Source organism: Prionailurus bengalensis, chromosome B4 (genome assembly GCF_016509475.1).
Source record: "Prionailurus bengalensis isolate Pbe53 chromosome B4, Fcat_Pben_1.1_paternal_pri, whole genome shotgun sequence".
Classification (NCBI taxonomy): domain Eukaryota; kingdom Metazoa; phylum Chordata; class Mammalia; order Carnivora; family Felidae; genus Prionailurus; species Prionailurus bengalensis.
This window is the reverse complement of record NC_057358.1, coordinates 93678600-93700052: the sequence shown is the minus strand read 5'-3', so window position 1 is coordinate 93700052 and position 21453 is coordinate 93678600. Positions and strand designations below refer to the sequence as shown.

General features: G+C 41.4%; 1 protein-coding gene across 2 annotated transcripts in view; it reads left to right on the top strand.

Annotated features, from left to right (window-relative positions):
• The window catches only part of CPM (carboxypeptidase M), an 82856-nt gene that overhangs the window by 6560 nt on the left and 54843 nt on the right, over positions 1-21453 (top strand). The gene's annotated exons all lie outside the window — the stretch shown is intronic.

The following is a 21453-nucleotide window of genomic DNA, read 5'->3' as shown; positions in this document are numbered from 1 at the left end:
TGTTTGTTTAACACATATCCTACTAGCGGACATTTAGTTTGTTTCTAAACTCTTCCTGTTACAAACAGTGCCATAGTAGACCTCATCATAGCTAAGACAGCAAAGGTTGTCAGAACGCAGACTTTAGAACCACAGTGCCCAAGTGCAAATTCTAGATCCTCTACTCTGTAAAAATGTGACCTGGGGATGCTGGCTAATTCCTGGCACATAGAAAGTGCTACATAAAAGCTGCTGTTTGGGATACATTAGCTTGCTCTTAGGGATATATTTCCCCAAAGGAAATTACCAGGTCTTAAGCAGTTTTATGTATTTGATACATGTAACCAAATTGCTTTCTCTTATGAGATTGTAAAAATAAGTATAATCTTTAAGAAATGCTAAGAAAAAACCAACTTCTCTAAATCTTACCTTAGTCATAAATCAGTACTGCATTAGTGGTTTGGATGTTATTGTAGTATTTGTCAAAGACTACAAAGTTTTGGTTCTACAAGATGAATCTGTCCTCGAGATCTACTACTCTACTGCATAGTGCCTACAGTTAACAATACTGTGTTGTATACTTAAAAATTGGTCAAGAGGGTAGATCTTCTGTTGTGTTCTTATATAAGCGTAATAATAAAGATTACTAAAGTGTGTATTTTTCATTGTTTAATGTATAAAGGAGAAGGCATTTCTCATGCTCTTTCCCTGACAACACTCACCTTCACATATTCATTTAACAGATAATTGACTGACCTGTCAGGAGTCTTTATACCATTTCAGATGCTCAGAAATCTCCCTAGAATTGGTTTAGACTCCTGCCTCAAAGAGGCATGTACTGTGTTTTCATCCACAGATCTCTCGTAGTCTGCTGCCCTTGATTGGTAGGCATTAGCTGGTGATTCGCTCTCAGAAAAGAACATCATGTATAAAATTTTGCTAGAACATGTGACTTTTCTGTCGTACTGTTCATTTCTCAAGTGTGATGACTGTCTTTTTTTTTTTTTTTTTACAATGAGGAAGCAGTTTAGATTTACCTCTACATCTATCGTATGAAATTTTAAAAGAGGAAATTGAGACAGAATATCCAAAAAGTAACGTAGAATTTTACTCTGCTTCTTCTATCTAGTAACCATTTTCATTCCAAATCTCAAATATATCCAAACAGCAATACTCTAGGGACAAGTGGCATTTGAAACTTAAAAAAAAAAGAGACACGCAACTTCAAGTGACTTTTGCTATTTGCCTGGTACTTCACATACTCTGTTTCACCTGGTTATTAGAACAGTGGTATGAAATACCATTACTGTCCTCCAATTTACATATAAAGAATTGAGATTATATGAATTGTACATAGTAAATGACAGAGGAACCAAATTATTAGTAAATGACTGGAACCAAAGTCTGCCTTGTGCCAAATATTGAACTGTTTATTGTGAAGTTTCTGCAGTCACTTTTTTCGCCGTCCTTATTCCTTATCTCCTCCACCCTGTATCTCCTGCCCCCTAAATCCTGCCTCTGATCCCTGATTCTGAAGAAGTTGACAAGCATCCTCTGTCACCCAAGAAAAGTCCTGTATTAAATGGTTTTTATGTGCTAAGTGATCTTCTGTGGAATTCCTTGACCCCTTTTTGGTATTCAGTTTCATCTAAAGCAGTTTGGATTCTATCTTTTGGTGTAAAGATACATATTTTTTTTTTCTATATGCCAGAACTCTTTGAGTATCCGGCAAGAGGAGAGATCTGAGATTCTGGTTTGCACACTTGCACGGGACATCTACCCACCAAAATGCCATCTCTTTGGAGAACAGTGGTTCTCCTTAAGAGCAGTACCGCCCCCTAGGGGAAATTTTGGAAATGTGAGGGGAAGGTTTAGGCCATAATTTACAAGTCTTTGGAGGGAGAACCCTCCTGATGTATTCTGATCTGGTCAGCAATGCACGGAATAGTTATGCATAGTAAAAACTGTAGCCCACGTTTTCTTTTTTTTTTTTTTTTTTTTTTTTTTTAATTTTTTTTTCAACGTTTATTTATTTTTGGGACAGAGAGAGACAGAGCATGAACGGGGGAGGGGCAGAGAGAGAGGGAGACACAGAATCGGAAACAGGCTCCAGGCTCTGAGCCATCAGCCCAGAGCCCGACGTGGGGCTCGAACTCACGGACCGCGAGATCGTGACCTGGCTGAAGTCGGACACTTAACCGACTGCGCCACCCAGGCGCCCCTGTAGCCCACGTTTTCTAATGCCCCTTAGGTGAAAGACCAGTTTACAGTGATCTGAACCTAAAACCAAACTCTGTTTTATGTACAAATAAAAATAATTTTCTCACAGTTTTCATATATACTGAACTTTCCAGGAAAGTAACTGCACATAAATTGAGGAGAAATTCTATTTTGCTTAGCTCTGAATTTGAGAGAGATTTCATATTCATAAATCCTGACACCAGTGGCCACGCAACTGAATCAGTCTGCATTTGTAATGCATTCACGATGACCTTCAAGTATAGATCTAAGCATCTGACTTTCTCATTATGCCTTCTAGTGGATGGTGCTTAAGTTTTCACCTACTGAGACCATGTTTTATTGTAAGTTGTTTTCCTTTTATTTCTCTTTTATATAATTTGAATGTTGATCTTTTTGAAATTATATATGTAAATGTGTTTTCTGTGAATACTATGCCGGCATAATAAAGGAAGAGTTGTAAAATATTGGACATGAAAAAAGAGGCATAAACTGATAGGGTTAAGAACTATTGATGTAAAATCACAGACCTAGATTCAAGTTTATGTAGTCGGCATCCCAAAGATGTTTGGATTGTTCTTAACGAACATGCCTGTCTGGAGGTAACCCTGTGGTGACAGCATTATCTAGAGTTGAGCAATAAAAATTGCCATTAGTTCTGTTTCCTTCTTTCAGTTTGTGTATCTAGAATGTCCCTTTCTTTAAGAGTACCTAGTAAGATAAAAAGAATCCTAAAGTAAAAAAGTTTTTAAAGATTATTTCAAATATCACTATAAATTAACTAACTTGAATTTATTTTTTAAATGTTTACTTTTAAAAATTTTTTCTTAATGTTTATTATTTTGAGAGAGACAGAGTGAAAGCAGGAGAGGGACAGAGAAAGAGGGAGACCCAGAATCCAAAGAAGGCTCCAGGCTCTAAGCTGTCAGCACAGAGCTCGATGCGGGGCTCGAACCCACGAACCATGAGATCATGACCTGAGCCGAAGTCAGACGCTTAACCGACTAAGCCACCCAGGCACCCCAATGTTTACTTATATTTTAAATACTTATTTTTGAGAGAGAGTGCACGCATGCATGGGGACTTGGGGAGGGGCAGAGGATTGGAAGTGGGGTCTGTGCTGACAGAAGGGAGCCCCATGTAGGGCTCGAACTCACAGACCGGGAGATAATGACCTGAGCCAAAGTAGGATGCTAAACCGACTGAGCCACCCAGGAGCCCCTAAATGTTTATTTTTCAGAGAGAGAAAGAGAGAGAACGGACAGGGACAGAGAGAGAGAGAGAGGATCCAAAATGGGTTCCACGCTGACAGCGGAGAGCCCAATGCAGGGCTTGAACTCAGGAACGGCTTGATTGTGACCTGAGCTGAAGTCAGTCGGTTAAGCAACTGAGCCACCCAGGTGTCCCAACTAACTTGAATTTATTTTTATTTTTTTAACATTTATTTTTGAGAGAGAGAGAGAGAGAGACAGACAGACAGACAGACAGACACCCAGCATGAGCAGGGGAGGGGCAGAGAGAGGGAGACACAGAATCCGAAGCAGGTTCCAGGTTCTGAGCTGTCAGCACAGAGCCGAACGCAGGGCTTGAACTCACAGTCCGTGAGATAATGACCTGAGCCGAAGTAGGATGCTTAACCGACTGAGCCACCCAGGTGCCCCAAACTTGAACTTAAATTAGAAAAAATATTACTTCTATTACCAGCATGCATTTGGGTTAGGGGAAGGAGATTAAGTCATAACTTCCTATCTAATGATTTAAGGCAATTCTTTAAGGCTATTCTTTCCTAGCCCCTTAGTGATTCAGTGTAATATAGTAAATTTGCTGAGAAGTTAGTAAATCCTAATTTGAGTTTGGTTTAAAGGAGACGGACATGAGTTTCACCTTAAAAATGTTTCTCATCTCTGTTCTGTGAGGATTGCTGCATGTCAGATGTTTTAAAGTATGTCTTTTCTGGTCTGTGACCCTTGGCATTACAGCTTCAGCAACCCCAGCTGGAGGGCTTAATCTCCTCTGCGTCAGAAAAAGGCTGTTTGCTTCAAACAAATTGCCTTCAAACTGGCTCCACAGACTTATCATGAACTTACCCAAAGCTAAAGATAACAGCCTTCGTGGTGGGGTATAAAGGCATCAACAGTTGGTGCTTACGTGCTGGGAGGGTTTACCCTATCACAGAGCTTGGTGCAAGAAACCAGTGAAGCGACCCTTCTATTTCAGTGAAGAGCTTTCCATTTGTTGCTTTCCCCGTTTTTTAATTTTTCTGATAGGAATCTCTGAGGGAACTAGAACCATACTTGAGCAAAACTGAAGTCACGTGAACAGTGACAGTTAACACGTGGACAGATATCCAAATACATGCCTAAGATACCTTACTGACAAAGTACACAAGTATGTCGTGAGTATAGTCAGGTGAAATTCAGTACGCTGTCCCATTTTTAGAGTGGGGATGGATGTTCAAGACCTTTTGATCACTCATCCAGTAAATCATGGCTTGTGTCAAAATGCTCACTCCTCCTGGAAGCCTTTCTCCAGTCCCCTGGGTGGAGTCACTGTCTCCCTGCACTCCTCTTCCTGAGCATCTTCTGTGACTCTACGTTGCATCTGGGGCCAGGGATCGGGCTGTGTTCATCTTTGTATCGTAGGTTCCATGTATGTGCTTATTAATGGACGAGCACTCTTAGGGTCAAAACTGAAGTTTTTCCATGCATAGTAAATGAAGAATGAATGTAAATATACTCTCCTACAGTATGGTATAGTAATGTTATACTGTATAAGTATATAGGATGTATATTTTTATATATGCTTTTATACAGTTACATGTACTGTGTAACTAGGTATGTGACTTTATATCATTACATATATTGTATATAGTAAGCATTTTAGTCTGTCAAGTATATTATGGTATTTTTATGGTATTCAGTGGAGCTTGTAAGAGTAATAGAAGAAAATAAAATGCATTCTCCAATTGAGTAGCCTTTATCTGAAATTCAACTCCATGTACATCTAGTATTAAGGTATAAATTAAAAAGTAATGGGGAAATGGCTGAGTTGCTGCTATTTTATGGTAAATAATGGAAGTTGGAGACCACAGCTCAAGATAAGTCACTGGAATGTAGGATGTGGCAGCAGGGACGTGAGTGTCTTTCAGGCAGTGAAGGGCGTAATTGAATTATTCTGACAAGCCTAGAGTGGTTCTGTCCCCACCCCACCCCAACCCCCCGCCGCCAAGCCCTTGGACCCCCAAACACTAACCAAACATGTATTGAGAGAAAAGAGAGTAAATACAGGAGATATGCATGCCTCTAGTAAGAAGAGTTTAAGTAAATCTCTCTTGTTTTATTTGAACAGTGCAAGAACAATTCAAGTGTCTATTTAGAGAATTTTAAAAGAGAGGAAGAGAATGCTGTGATAAAATCTGCCCCCCACCCCACACAGTTCAGCAGAGATTTGAAACCCCTCGATTCAAAGTGTCTCTTCCATCCACACTCAAGTATGTTGTACAGATTTAAGATGAAAGCATCGACATGTTTTTTTTGGTTTTTTTTGGTTTTTTTTAACGTTTATTTATTTTTGAGACAGAGAGAGACAGAGCATGAACGGGGGAGGGTCAGAGAGAGAGGGAGACACAGAATCTGAAACAGGCTCCAGGCTCTGAACAGTCGGCACAGAGCCCGACGCGGGGCTCAAACTCACGGACCGCGAGATCATGACCTGAGCCGAAGTCGGCCGCTTAACCGACTGAGCCACCCAGGCACCCCATCATCGACATGTTTAGTTATTCTTGCTTCAAGTGGTTCAGAAAGACACAGGTTTTGAAATTCATAGGTGGATAGACTGTTGAAGAACCTTCACTTTAATTTTTAGATCCCACTACATATTCATTCCCTTGCCTGTTGTTGGTAACTCAGGCCCATCTGTTAAAATTCTCTTAAATGCAGGGGGTGGTAGTCACTCTTGTTGAGTATAGACACCTGGAGATGTATGGAGCACACAGATGATTTTAACGTGCAGCAATTCAACAGATTCCCCATTACTTTTTAATTTTTTTAATGTTTATTTTGAGAGAGGGCACAAGCAGGGGAGGGGCAGAGAGATGGAGAGACAGAATCTCAAGCAGGCTCTGCACCATCAGCACAGAGCCCGACTTGGGGCTCACACTTACAAACTGCAAGATCATGACCTGAGCTGAGATCAAGAGTTAGATGCTTGACCAACTGAGCCACCCAGGCACCCCCCACCATTACTTTTTAATTTGAAAGATTTACATCCACCTTAATAATAGCCGATGTACATGAAGTTAAATTTCAGATAAAGGCTACCCAATTGGGGAATGTATTTTATTTTTTTCTGTTAGTTTTAGGAACCCAGATGAATATTACTGTCCTAGAGGTAACCTAGAGGTCAGCCCAGCTGGTTTATTGTTACTGGTCAGTTACTGGTAAGTTCCTTTCTATTTTTGACGAAACAGGAAGATAAATTGGGATATACTACATTCTGGCTCTAACAAGCAGTTTCATTAGGGTGGTCATCGTTTTAAGTTTTAAGAACATGAACTTTTAAATGCACAAAATGTGTTTACAGGATCTACAATGTACACTAGCTCCAAGTGTGGAAGTGGGCAGCGGTTGCAAAGGCCTTGACGTGGACGGGATTATTGACCTATTTCTAGGAATAGGAGCAAGAGCAGTGGAGCTGGAGCATAGCGAGCAAAGGGAGGGACCTACTGGATGAACTTGAAGAGGTGTGCAGGGGACAGATCACAGAGTACTTTGCAAGCCAATTCAAACATGGAGAGTTTGATTCTGTTCTGATAATAGTGGGTAACCACTGAAGGGTTTTAAGCACAGTAATATAAACTGAGGTAGGTTTTTAGAAAAAATAACTTTGCTGGGGTGCCTTGGTGGCTCAGTCGGTTAAGCGTCCGACTTTGGCTCAGGTCATGATCTCAGGGTTCGTGGGTTTGAGCCCCACGTCGGGCTCTGTGCTGACAGCTCAGAGCCTGGATGGAGCCTACTTCGGATTCTGTGTCTCCCTCTCTCTGCTCCTCCCCAACCCATGCTCTCTCTCTCAAAAATAAGTAAACATTTAAAAAAATTAAAAAAAATAATAACTTTGCTGAACAGAGAATTAGAAAAAGTCAAGTATAGGGGCACCTGGGTGGCTCAGTCAGTTAAGCGTCTGACTTTGGCTCAGGCCATGATCTCACAATTTGTGAGTTTGAGCCCTGCCTTGCTTGGGCTCCATGCTGACAGCTCAGATCCTGGAGCCTGTTTCAGATTCTGTGTCTCCCTCTCTCTCTGACCCTCCCCTGTTCATGGTCTGTCTCTCTCTGTCTCAAAAATAAATATGTTAAAAAAAAATTTTAGAAAAAGTCAAGTATAGAAGCAGAGAGAATAATCCAATTATAATAATCCAGGCAAATGGTAATGGTGGTGATTTTGATTAAGATGCTGTGTTAATAATAGAAAGAAGTGGAGGGATTAGAGGTTTGTTTCAGAAATAAAACCAACAGGGACACCTGGGTGGCTCAGTCAGTTAAACATCCGACTCTTGATTTCAGCTCAGGCCATGATCTCACAGTTGTGGAATCAAGGTCCTTGTCGGGCTCTGTGCCAGGCATGGGGCCTGTTTGGAATTCCCTCTCTCTGCCTCCCTCCCCCAACTCACACATTTTTTCTCTAAAAATAAATAAATACTTTAAAAAAAAATCTTGCTAATGGATTGGAAGGAGAAGGGGGAGATCAGAAGGAAAAAAAAATCCAGGATCACCTTTAGCTCTTATGCTTGGCCATCTGACACTGTGAGGTATTATTGACCAAGATGGGGGCAACTAGAAAAAGAGCAGTTTGGGTTGAAATCAAGAACTCTGATTTAGACAACTTTTTAGAAGTTTGAAGTCCTTAGTAGACCTCCAACGGGATGTCCAGTAGACACTTGGGTATGGGTGGGAGTTTGAGGAAGAGGTTTGGCTAGAGAAATAGACTTGAGTCAGCAATATAAATGCTGACCAATACATGGGTGTTGAAACCCATGTAACTGAAAATAATAGGCAAGTGAAGATGAAAGAAGGCCAGAATAGAGCTATAGGACACTATGGCATTTAGAGTCTGATAAACATAGAAGCCAGTAAAGGGGATGAAAAGAAAATCAGCAATAAAGTAGGAGGAAAATGAGGAGTGGTATCACAGACCTCAAGGAAGGGTGGCAGCTCAAGAAGGAGGCTCTTTGGGGTCCCCTGACCACCCACTAGTGATTTGCTAGAAGGACTCACAACTCCACAAAGTCCTACTCCTAGCTAAGGTTTATTAAGCAGAAGATACGGTGCGGGAATAGCACTGTGATTTACATAGTCTGTGATCTTCATAGACTAAGACTTGAAAGATCAACACAGGCTTCCTTGCTCTCCTGTGAGACTACCACAGACACCTGTTTCTCTCCAGCTGTGAACTGTACCTCCACCTGGGGAAGCCCACTCAAGTCTTGGCAGTCCAGAGTCCTTCAAGGGAGCTGATTGTATAAACTCTGTGACCATCCAGAGTCTAGCCTCCCATAAGGTACCAGGTGTACATCATGAATCTTCATGTTTACTTTTGCTTTTGCCTTAGTACATCCTGACCCACTGACTTATGTCAGTGGGTCAAAATAACATCATTAGTTAGTGAACATCTCAGGAATACTGTGCCCAGAGTTTGGTTAAGAGGTTTCCCAGGGATAAGCAAGAAGTGAGTAAAAGAGACTGGCTGTTTTAACTCTTTGCTTGCTGAGGTCATGGTTAACCAACCATGTTGAATGCTGCTGTAACTGAAAACTGAGCTGTAAAGGGAAGCGATCTTTCCAGAAGTATAGTTAAATTCTCTTTTTCTCTAGATATATTTATTCCACTTATTCAGAGGACATTTATTGAATCCCTAATATAGTTTATGGCATGTGCTAGCATAGGAATATAGAGATAGAGAAGTTAGACATGGTCCCGGCGCTGATGGGGTTGACAACCTGAGAAGTGAGTCGGAGAGAAGAAACCTCCAATAAATTACAAGTGTGATTGGTCCCTTAGGAGCAATGGCAAGAAGACATACTGTGGCCCACACCTGCAGGATAGAGAGAAGTCAGCCAGGTGAAAGGGGAAGGCAGAGCAGTAATTAGCACATTCAGAGGCATGGTGGTGAAGGAGCTATTGACCTGGAGGAACAAAAGAAGTTCAGATGGCTGAAGAGGGGAGCAAGTGTGGAGGGGAGAGAGGAGGTGAGGCGGGCAGATCATGGAGGACCTTGTATACTTTGTTAAAGACTTTTTACTTCATCTAGAAGGAGCCATAATCATCCTAGGGATCCATGCCTGGTAGGAAAATAACAACTTTGTTTTCTTGATTGGAAGATTTCTGATAATTTTACATTTTATTTTGCATTACAATAAAGATTCATTTTTTTTTAAGATAAGAGTTCTTGTCTTTTTAATGTTTTATTTATTTTTGAGTGAGAGAGAGCATGCATGCACATGTGTGTGTGAGCAGGGGGGAGAGGGGGGCAGAGGATCCACAGCAGGTTCTGTGCTGACAGCAGTGAGCCTGGTGCAGAGCTTGAACTCATGAACGTGACCGAGCCAAAGTCAGACTCTCAACTGACTGAGCCACCCAAGGCAGCCCATTAAAGTTCCCTTTAAGAAATAAGGTAGAACAGCCATTCTGGGAGGGGAGGGGGGAGTGAGAAAATACTAACACACCAGGCAGAGTAAATCAGAATACCAACAAAATGCGATATTAAATCTAAGAATAACAGTTCCCAAGAACTACTGGTGTGAAAAGTTCTGATTTAAATACCACAATTGGATTGAATTGTTCATTTAAGTCTTAAAGGTTATTTTTACCAATAGAATTTATTAGGAACATTTTAATAGTGTGTGACACATACTATCTTCTCTTTTTTGTCCTCAGAGCACAGATCACACAAAAGGAAGTGATTTTTTTTAATCAGTAATTTTGGAGACATCCTGTGTATGCTATACTTATACAGAAACTGATAAATATTAAATCTAGAAATCAAAGAGAAATGCCAGAGTATGTAGGAACAGGTGCCTTTCTTCTATCTGTATTGAGATATAATTGGCATATAACATTGTGTAAGTTTAAAATGTAGAACATGATTTGGTATACGTTTATGGTAAAATGATTGCCATAAGATTAGTTAACACATCTTTCACCTCATTACTGCTATTTTGTTGTGGTGATAGTGGTGGTGGTGAGAACATTTAAGATCTACCCTTGGCAACTTTGAAGTGTATAATACAGTTTTGTTGACTGTAGTCCATGGGCTATCCATTAGATCCTCGGAACTTATTTGTCTTAGAATTGGAAGTTTGTAACCTTTGATCAACATCTTCCCCTTTCCCCTGCTCCCTAGTCCTTGGCAATGACCAATCCACTGTTTCTATGAGTTTGGCTTTTTTATATTCCACCTAGAAGTGAGATTACAGAATGTTTATCTTTCTATGTCTGACTTCTTTTATTTAGTGTAATGCCTTCGAGTTTTATCCATGTTGTCTCAAATGGCAGGATTTCCTTCTTTTTTATGGCTGAATAATATTCCATTGTATATAATAGACAATTTAATATATATTCTATATGATAATATGTATGTTATATGTTTTCATTTATCCATTCATCTGTCTGTGGACACTTGGGTTTTTTCCACGTCTTGGCTATTGTGAATAATGCTGCAGTGAACATGGGGGTGCAGAGACCTCTTAGAGACAGTGATTTCATTCTCCTTGGAGATATATCCAGAAGTGGGGTTGCTGAATCATATAGTGGTTCTAGTTGTTGTTGGTTTTTTTTTTATGTTTGCTTATTTTTGAGAGAGCACAAGCGGGGGAAGGGCAGAGAGAGAGGGAGACAAAGAATCCAAAGCTCCAGGCTCCGAGCTGTCTGTGCAGAGCCTAACATGGGGCTTGAACCCACGAATTGTGTGATCATGGCTTGAGCTGAAGTTGGACGCTTAATTGACTTAACCGACACTTACCAGGCTCCCCAGTAGTTCCAGTTTTAATTTTTTTGAGGAACTGCCATGCTGTTTTCCATAATGGCTGTCCCATTTCATATTCCCACCGACAGCACACAGATACTTTCTACTTAAAAACAATCTTGGGATATTATGAAAGGCCACCATTTGTATTTCCAGGTAGTAGCAGCAGCACCGAGAGGGAACCTAATCCTGGTGTCATTTTCTAGGGAAGCTATTCCGCAGGAACAGTGAGGATGGGAAATGAAAGAAACACAAGTGCTGCTTACTGAGCACACTAGGTACCAGGCGCTATGCTGGGCCCTTTACACATTTTCCTCATTCAAGCTTTGTAAAAAACTCTGAGTTCTTTACATTTAGAGCTGAGTACAAATAGATTTCAAAGGTGAAGCAATTGATGACCCAAACTTCGATAGATTTGGGTTATTAACCCAAATTTTTGTCTTAGTAATTCATTTATGTATTTATTCAAATGTTTACGGAGCTCCTGTTGTCTACCAGAACGTGTGTGGGAGGATTCAAAGAACAACAAGACCTGAACCTTTCTCTTTAGGAATCAGGCCTGAGGGCTTTGTCTACCAGAACGTGTGTGGGAGGATTCAAAGAACAACAAGACCTGAACCTTTCTCTTTAGGAATCAGGCCTGAGGGCTTTACACCCACCCAGTTACCGCCATGGGAAAAGTGCTGTAACAGGGCTATGGACATTCAAAGGCCTACCCTGCAGGGTGCTTGGTAAAGTCTAGAAAGGGTTATCAGGGAAGCTGATACTTAAAACAAAGCTTTGAATGTTATCAGGCAGACAGGTGAGAGCATAAGAATTCCAGCTAAAGTGAATGAAAACACAGACCACAGTCCAGGGGGCATGGTGGAGCCCTGTAGGCCCAGGACACCCTTGTGTGTGTGATCCAGGGTAAAGATTTGCTGGCCATTTCTCCTCTGTCTTAGCATCTAGAGTATCTTAGCTTGTGCTCACTGGAAAATACAAAGTTTTAGAAGGATGTTGTCATTATGGGGCTTTTTTTTTTTTTTTGAAACACATTGTTCAAGAACAGTGATAAATAGGGAAAATATTTTGACTCCTGTAACTCTTAACTAAAATTGCAATATTTGTAGCCCCAAGGGAATTATGTTTCCATAGGACATTCTGTTCTCTGTCCTTGGGAAAATGTTTAAAAAGGAATAAGAAAGGCTATCTGAGGATTAGTAATGAAGTTCTACACTTGATTGAATGCCTACTATGTGCTAGCTCCTTACTTACATGCATTATTTAAAAAAAAATTTTTTTTAATGTTTATTCACTTTTTGAGAGACAGAGACAGAGTATGAGCAGGGCAGGGGACAGAGAGAGAGGGAGACACAGAATCAGAAGCAGGCTCCAGGCTTTGAGCTGTCAGCAGAGAGCCCGACGTGGGGCTCGAACTCACAAGCTGTGAGATCATGACCTGAGCTGAAGTCAGACACTCAGCCGATGGAGCATGAGTGGCAGAGGGGCAGAGAGAGGGAGACACAGAATCCGAAGCAGACTCCAGGCTCTGAGCTGTCAGCACAGAGCCTGACGCGGGGCTTGAACTCACAGACTGTGAGATCATGACCTAAGCTGAAGTCGGATGCTCAGCCGACTGAGCCACCCAGGCACCCCTATATGCATTATTTTAAATCCTGATATCCATCTGGGAAGTCAGTGGTGTTCTCTCTCTTTTACAGATGGAAACTGAGGCTTTGAGAAAGATGGCATGCCCAAGACATATTAGCTAGTAAGTGGCAGGGCTGGGAATTCACACCCGGGTCTGTCAGAATTCAGAGCCCCAGTTCAGTTTTCAAATGGTCTCTAGAGCCTGGGGGCTTCTGTTGCGGTGACTTCAGTTGTCCTTCCCTAATCCAGAGCAGCTCAGCTTTAACTTTTTAGATTGGATATTTTAAATTGGAATAAAGGTTGCGTGACCAGTGGCAGGTAGCATGCAAACGACTGCCTTGACCATGGATGTGCGGTAAGCATGGCAATGTGCTCAGCTCTCTGGCGGGTGCCAAGGAGTATCACTCCCTGCCCTTTGGAACGCAGGTGCTTTACAAAGGGTTCAGAGGCCTCTGAAACTGATCAAGCAAGATTGTGTCTGTTAGAAAATATTGAATATACTCTGTATATCAAACCAAATGCTAGGAGGTTGTGTAAATAAGAGCGTCTCGGCAGATCACCTATGTGTTGGTTTAAGCAAAAGATCTCACTCTTGACCCTCTCCATGCCGAAATCCTTGCTATGCTCTAGGAAGACACAGCCTCTCTAAATATCTCAAAATGCTTAGAAACAGTCACCTGTACTCATTTGCCTGGGCCCAGAAGTTCCCCTCACAACTGAGATTCAGACCCAGCTGATGGACACGGTAGAATGAGGGGGGGGGGGCAGAATCTGACCATCAGGAACTTTGGATTTTCCAATGAGCATAGACTGAGATACCTTAGATGGGGAGGCTGCAGGACCCGTGGTGAGGACGGTGTGTAAGATGTCAAGCCACCTGATTGGCAGGACAGAGTTCCGTCGGCATCCTTACCCTAAGTCTGCGAGGAGGAGATTGGCCGTCCAGCACACCAGCCTCAGCTCCTCTTGTGCTGCCTGTGAATGAGATGGTCGGGTCAGACAAGTAATCTTGTCACTGGGGTCCCACTCACTAGAGGTGGAGAGAGAAGTGAATTAAGGAAGGAAAACAGAATAACCTTTCACTTTGGGGAGATGAACAGAATCCAGGCTCTTACACCGAAGCCTGCTCTGTCAGTAGGCCAAACTACATGCCCTCTAAGAGATGTCTTATGAGCTGGCATAAAGTTACAGTGTAGTCTAGTGAGAAATCATTTGTTTTTGAGGTGGAAATGCTAGGGAACTAGGGTGAACTAATGGTATAGAGTGCTACCTGGGGGTGGGTAACTCTCCAGGCATCTGAGTTCCAAAACCTCTTAGGCTCCTATGCATCATGGTGTGCTCCATGAGGTCGTGACGAGTGAGAAGTTTAATAATGCCCCTTCTCCCATTCACTTTTTTTGTATAGCCACCTTTAAAACAAGTTCTCATCTGGCACTCATTCTAAAAATAGGTTTTTAAAGTAAGTGGTAGGGTGAAAATTGAGCACTTATTAATCTTTTTGGTTTTGAGAGAGCGTGCGCACCCATGCGAGCAGGGGAGTAGCAGAGAAAGAGAGAGAGAGAAACCCAAGCAGGCGCCACACTGTCAGCACAGAGTCTGACATGGGGTGGGGGGCTCAATCTCCTGCAACCATGAGATCATGACCTGAGGTGAAAGCAAGGGTCGGCCACTTAACTGACTGAGCCACCCAGGCACCTAGTGAAGTAATCTTAATTTTTACAGTATCGGTAAGAAGGAGATCTTGATATCAGGAATTAAAATTGGGGAGCTATCAGAATGGGGAGATATACCATATTTATATCCACATCTGTAAATACACAGATATTTGAAAATGATAATAAGAGTGTTTAATAGTGGTTAAGATTCTGTTATGCTCTTCAGTAGCTGTGATTTAGAGCAAGTTTCTTACCCTCTGTGGACCTGTTTCCTCTTTTATAAGATGGAAATGGTAGTGTTAGCCTTGTGGGTTAAATAAGTTAATAGGTGTGAAGTGCTCAGGATGTGATTGGCACGTAAGAATGCTCTAGATGCACATGCTATTATTGCTGTTACATAAAGTGGGATGTTTGGCAACTCGAAAGCATGGCAGTGACTGACACGCTTCGCTTCGATGTTTAAAGCAATTAAAGCTACGACTCACCGAGGGCATCTTTGCCATCGGGCACAGGGAGAGGCAGTATTTGTGCTTTATCTCATTGAGTTTTTATGCTCTCTGTGAGGTAAATACCAATGGACAGCTTTAGAGCCTAACTTGCCAGTGGTTAAGTGACTTGCCCAGGGCCATGAAGCAAATAGTGGGCAGATTCAGACCAGAGCTCTCAGTCTTTGGAGTTTGGCTACCCCCACACCTCTAGGTTTAGGCTGACCTCATTCCTGCCAGCACACCTGGTGACCTGGGCCAAACAAGTTACAGCATCCAAGCCAGACTCCATTTTACAGAAGAGGAACATGAGGCTGTTAGATTAAGTGAATTGACAAAGGTGCCCCTCTAATTAGAGTGTGAAATCCAGATTAGGAAACCAGATCTAATATAAAGGCTGTGTCTCTTTAAGTAGGGCCCAATTGCTTATGATCTTTTTGCCAAAAAAGACTCAGGATAAATTATCAGATACCACATAACTGATTCCTTTGGGATTTAGCATATAAATGCTCAGATACTGTGTAACACATCATTCTTTGCTTTTTTAAATTTTAAAAATTTATTTTAATTATTTATTGATGTTAAGGAGAGAGAGAATGAGCCCAAGAAGGGGAGAGGGGCAGAGGGGGGGCGGGGAGAGAGAGAGAGAGAGAGAGAGAAAGAAAGAGGGAGGGAGAGAGAATGAAAGAATGAATAAATGAATGAATCTTAAGCAGGCTCCATGCTTAGCACGGAGCCAGATGCGAGGCTTAATCCCATGACCTTTGGGATCATGACCTGAGCTGAAATCAAAAGTCAGATGCTCAACTGCCTGAGCCACCCAGGCACCCCTCATCCTTTCCTTTAATTGGCTTGTATCTATATATTTGACAGTGTGAATGAACATAGGCTAATAAGGGATTTTTTTGTTTTTCCACTTTTGTATTTGCTTTGAAAAATCCCCTTTAAGAGGTGTAAGATCGGGGCACCTGGGTGGCTTAGTCGGTTAAGCGTCCAGCGTCAGCTCAGGTCATGATCTCGTGGTCAGTGAGTTCGAGCCCCTCATCGGGCTCTGTGCTGACAGCTCGGAGCCTGGAGCTGCTTTGGATTCTGTGTCTCCCTCTCTCTCCGCCCCTCCCCCACTCACGCTCTGTCTCTCTCGATCAAAAATAAACATTAAAAAAAAAGGTATAAGATCATGTTTAACAATAGTGTAGTAATCTTAGGAAAAGACCAACCCGTATTTTTATCACTGGCTCTCAGCAGATGAGGGCTTTCTATTCCATAGAGAAACACGTTGGAGTAAAGTATGTGTAAGGATGTAGATTTGCATCATTTTTTGTAACAGTAAAAAATGAAAATGATAGTCCTTAGCATCTAACTAATGCTATTAGATTGTATTAGATTGTATTAGATTGTAATAAAGTAATTAAAATGACAAATTTTATGTTTTACCACAGTTAAAAAAAAAATAATGTACCCAAACCATCAAATTGTACACTTTCTATGGGCAAATTATGTGTGAATTATATCTCAATAAAGCTGTTCAAAAATAAAACCATACATTTATCAATAGGAAACAGATTAAATTATGCTATACCCAGTCAATGGAATATTATACAAACTTTATAAAATGAGGTAGATTTATGTTTTTGATAGGGAAGATGTCCAAAATATATTTCGAAGGAAAAAAAAAATTCACGGCCAAACATTTTTCTATGCATTTCTATATATAATGCACGTGTCTGTAGTTTTAGAGGTATCACTACGTAAGTATTGTTGCACAACTTGCCTTTTTCACTTATGCATGTTGGGGTTTGGTACATGTAGTATTACAGGTCTTGCCTGCTGTCTGCAAGTAGAGCATTGCTGTGAAACCTTTCCTAAACCTGAGTGGAGTAAAGTGAAGAAGCGATTACTAGTAATTTACATGGGACATTTTTTTAATAATTTTTTCAATGTTCATTTTTATTTATTTACTTATTTATTTATTTTTAATGTTTATTTTCGAGAGAGACAGAGCATGAGCAGAGGAGGGGCAGAGAGAGAAGGAGACACAGAATCCGAAGCAGGCTCTAGGCTCTGAACTGTCAGCACAGGGCCTGACGCAGGGCTCAAACTCACAAACTATGAGACCATGACCTGAGCTGAAGTCTGTCGCTTAACTGACTGAGCCACCCACGTGCCTCTACATGGAACATTTTTTGTGTTCACAGACCCAAAAAAATAACTTCTCTGAGGCTTTTCTGATACCTTAGGACACCTCTTACTAACTGATGCACAAAATAATCAAGATAAGCACAGAGGCTCACAGACACAGTTCTGTGGTGGCTTAATGCTGAGATGTTGTGTGCAGGTCCCAGGAGGGAGCTTGGTGGGGTCCTTCCTTCTGCTGCCCAGCCACCGCTGCCCCTGTGACAGAGCCAGTTGCAGGACAGATGCTGGATGCTATTTTTGCTTTCGCCTTTTTTCACAAAACCAAAAATCTTCAGATTTCTTTCAGTAAGCAAAAACAGGTGCTAATGTAGGTCTTTCATAAAAGCAAAGTGCTGTAACACATGCTTTCAAAAAGCAGAGGTCTTTAGCTGCTTCATGCTATTCATGGGGTCTTTAGCTGCTTCATACTATTCATGGTTTGATTTTTCCCAGAGTTTGTATAATCATTTCCATATTGATGATTATTTAGGGCATTTACAACTTTCAGATATCTCGCACAGTGTTATGATTGATACCCTTGAACGAGCTCGCCAACTCAACAATTTCTCCAGGTAGGCATTGCTAAGTCAAAAGGTTTGTGCATTTTTGTACTTGGTAGATTCTGGCAAATTGCCCTCCAGTAAGATGGATTAATTATATTCCAACACCACATGAATATGTACTTTCCCCAACACTTTAAATTTTTTCCAATCCAATCATTTTTTAAAAATCTCCATTTTAAATTGCATTTTCATGATTGAAAATCAGAATGAGTGTTTTTGCATTTATTTAACATTAAATAAACACTGAGTTTCTGCAGTAGATTCTGGATACAGCAGTGAACAACCATGAATCCCTGGCTGCCTGGAATTTACGTTCAAAGTTTATTGGCCATTTATATTTCCTCATGTCCTTTGCCCCTTTTTCTACTTACATGTAGGCTTTAAATATTCTGGACTTCCTTTGTGATCTATGTGGCAAATATTTTCACCCATTCTGTGATTTGTCTTTTATTGTTTAAGATCTATACAAATAGAAATACTGTTTTCAATATATTTTGCCTTATGCAAGTTTTAATTTTTATAAAGTCATAGTAATCAATCTTTTTCTTTATGCTTTTATGTTTTATGTCTTATTTAAAACAGCCTGCCTTTACCCTAAGGCCATAAATATAGTTATACTTTTTTCAATATTTTTATAGTTTTAGTTTTATGTTCAGCACCTGAATCCATCTGGAATCTATTCTTGTGAATGGAGTGTGTGTGGATAGATTTCACATCCTATGTACAGTATATATATTTCTGTGAATGTTCAAATACACATTTATTTTTTTAAATGTTTATTTTGAGAGTGAGCATGTGTGTGTGCACACAAGCAGGGGAGGGGCAGAGAGTGGTAGAGAATTCCAAGCAGGCTCCACGCTCAGTGCAGAGCCCAACATGGGGCTCGATCTCATGAGAGCTGTACACTTAACTGACCACCCAGACACCCCTCAAAAAAAATTTTTTTAAAAGCATGTATGATTTTTGTAAGCAGAAAGAAACATGAGGATTTTGAAAAGATATTTCGGGGGCACTTGGCTGGCTCAGTCAGTGGAGCATGGGCCCTTGATCTCAGGGTTGTGAGTTCGAGCCACACGTTGGGTGTAGAGATTACTTAAAAATAAACTCTAAAAAAAAAGGGGGGGGGAGGGAGGGAGGGAGGGACCAGACACTTAGGGAGTAGATGTCCAGAGGAGAAAGGGTAATGTGATGGGAAAGACGGCCGTGGCCTGTGGAGTAAATGTGGGTCATAATGGGTCTAGGGAAGGACAGAGGCAGAAAGATGAGACCATGGGCCACCTTGTATCCTTGTTCTGCTGCGGAACCTCAGGAGATAAATGGAACTTCTCCAGTCCATGAAATGTTACAGCTTCAGAATACAAGAACCAGAAAATACACCAGAATGAATCAGAGATTGGATTCTTTGGTATTTCTAGTTGTAATGTAATAGGATTATTAATCTATCATCTGGGACAAAAATGACTTTGGAGTAATACCCTATTTAAAAATAACCCAACCCTGGACTAATGATTGACTTTATTTCCATTTATTATGGCTACCAGAGGTTCAAAGTGGACTACTAATTTGCAGGTGTGTTAATTAACCCTTTTTAGATTTAAGAGTTTCTTCAGAGAGTTTATTTTTAAGAGTTTTCTGTTTAACACATCTGAAAAGAATGCATATATGAAGAATTGAGATATGAGAAAGCATTGGTTCAACATTAAGGAATCTACAAGAATTAGGATTTGGGGAAGGTAGAAGAGATTACCTAAAATAAACATTTTTTAAAATTCAGGACGCCTGGGTGGCTGAGTCAGTTGAGCGTCTCACTTCAGCTCAGGTCATGATCTCACGCTCGTGAGTTCAAGCCCCGCGTCAGGCTCTGTGCTGACAGCTCAGAGCCTGGAGCCTGCTTCAGCTTCTGTGTCTCCCCCTCTCTCTCTCTGCCCCTCTCCCACTCGCTCTGTCTCTCTCTCAAAAATAAATTTTAAAAAGCATTAAAAAAATTAAATAAACAAATTAATAATAAAAAATAAAAATTGGAAACTTCAGGAGCACCTGGGTGGCTCAGTCAGTTGAGTGTCTGACTCTTGATTTTGGCTCAGGTCATTATCCCAGGGTCGTGGGATCAAGCCCTACATCAGGCTGTGCACTGAGCATGGAGCCTGCTTAAGAGTCTCATTCTCTCTCTCTCTCCCTCCCTCCTCTCTCCCCCCTCTCCTTCTGTCTCTCTCCCCCATTCTTGCTCCTCCCTCTGAAATAAAAAAAAATTTTTTTAATTGGAAAGTGCAACCAAATACACTGTTAGAATCCCTATTGACACTTCAGAGTCTTCATAAGACTTCCTCCATGATGTTTATGAAACTAGGGAGCCTCCATTTGCTGCTATATGTAGGATTCCTCAAATGTCAAACAGAAATAAGGGGACTCCTGATTGGCCTCCATGTTTTAAACATTCTGCCCACTCCATCCCACCCCCAGCTTCTTAATGAAACAGGTCTCCATCTTCAGAACTTGAAGGGGGATATTGTGTGGCTACAGTATGGGTAACAAATGAATAAGCCTTCAGTAGATCATTCTTCAAAGAGGGCGGGAGTGGGAATGAGTCTGGACTAATCCACTCAAAACCACCTCCGTACCTTTCTTCCTTTGGCATTAGAACTATGCAACCCTGTACTTTGTGTGTTACACCAGTGAGCTATACCAGTTCATCTGTCAGACACACATTGCTTGCTATGTGCCAGACCCCGTTCCAAGTGCTTTTTGCAGGTTAGTTCATTTACTCCTAACAACCCCTGAAGGTACAGTTACAAGCCTTATGTACACACAGGGAAACTCGGGCTCCGAGGAGCTAAATTGAGTACAGGGTCACACAAGAAGCAGAATCACAATTTGGACCCAGGTAATCTGTCTCCAGGTAGGCATAACCACACGCTGATCCTGCCTGCAAATTGGCAATTTTGGCAAACGCAATGATCAGGAAAGAATTATACTCTGATGAACTCTTGTGAGGCGGAGCTGAGAAACCTGTGTCGGGAAGTGTCTGTGGTTATCCAGCCATCCTGGGAACCTCTTGTAAGCTGAAAATTAGCTGCCGTTCCAGCCCACCTGCACCCCAGACTGGCCCTTTGACTTCACTTACTGTGTGAGCTCCATAGTTCCTGGCAAAGGTCAGCCCTGTGGTAAAAACCTGAGAAGAGTGCCCTCAGATACGAGACATGGTGTATCAGTTTAGGGAGAAGTTCTGTTTATGCTTCTTTCTGGAAAGCAGTGGTTCTCAATCTGGTTTGCATCTCACAATGAACTACTATATGGCCCTGAGAATGAATGATTTACATTGATAAATGACAGTATGTGCAAATCCACAATAGGGGACAGAGCCTGGAAGGAGGCACAAGGGTGCTTCTAGAGTGCTGGTTACACAACTTTGTTCAGTTTATACAATCCAATTTTCTATGTGTATATTATATTTCAAGAAGGAGGTTATTTTTTTAAGGTGTGTATTATAGTCAGCTGAGGTACTGTGAAAAATGCAAACTCCTGAACTTTGGATTCCCATTCTGGGGTGGGGGTGGGGTGGGTGGTGGAGGGCCAAGAGTTTGCAGGTTTAAAAAATTTGTTTTAATGTTTTTATTTATTTTTGAGAAAGAGACAGAGTACAAGTTGGAGAGGGACAGAGAGAGAGGGAGACACAGAATCGGAAGCAGGCTCCAAGCTCTGAGCTGTCAGC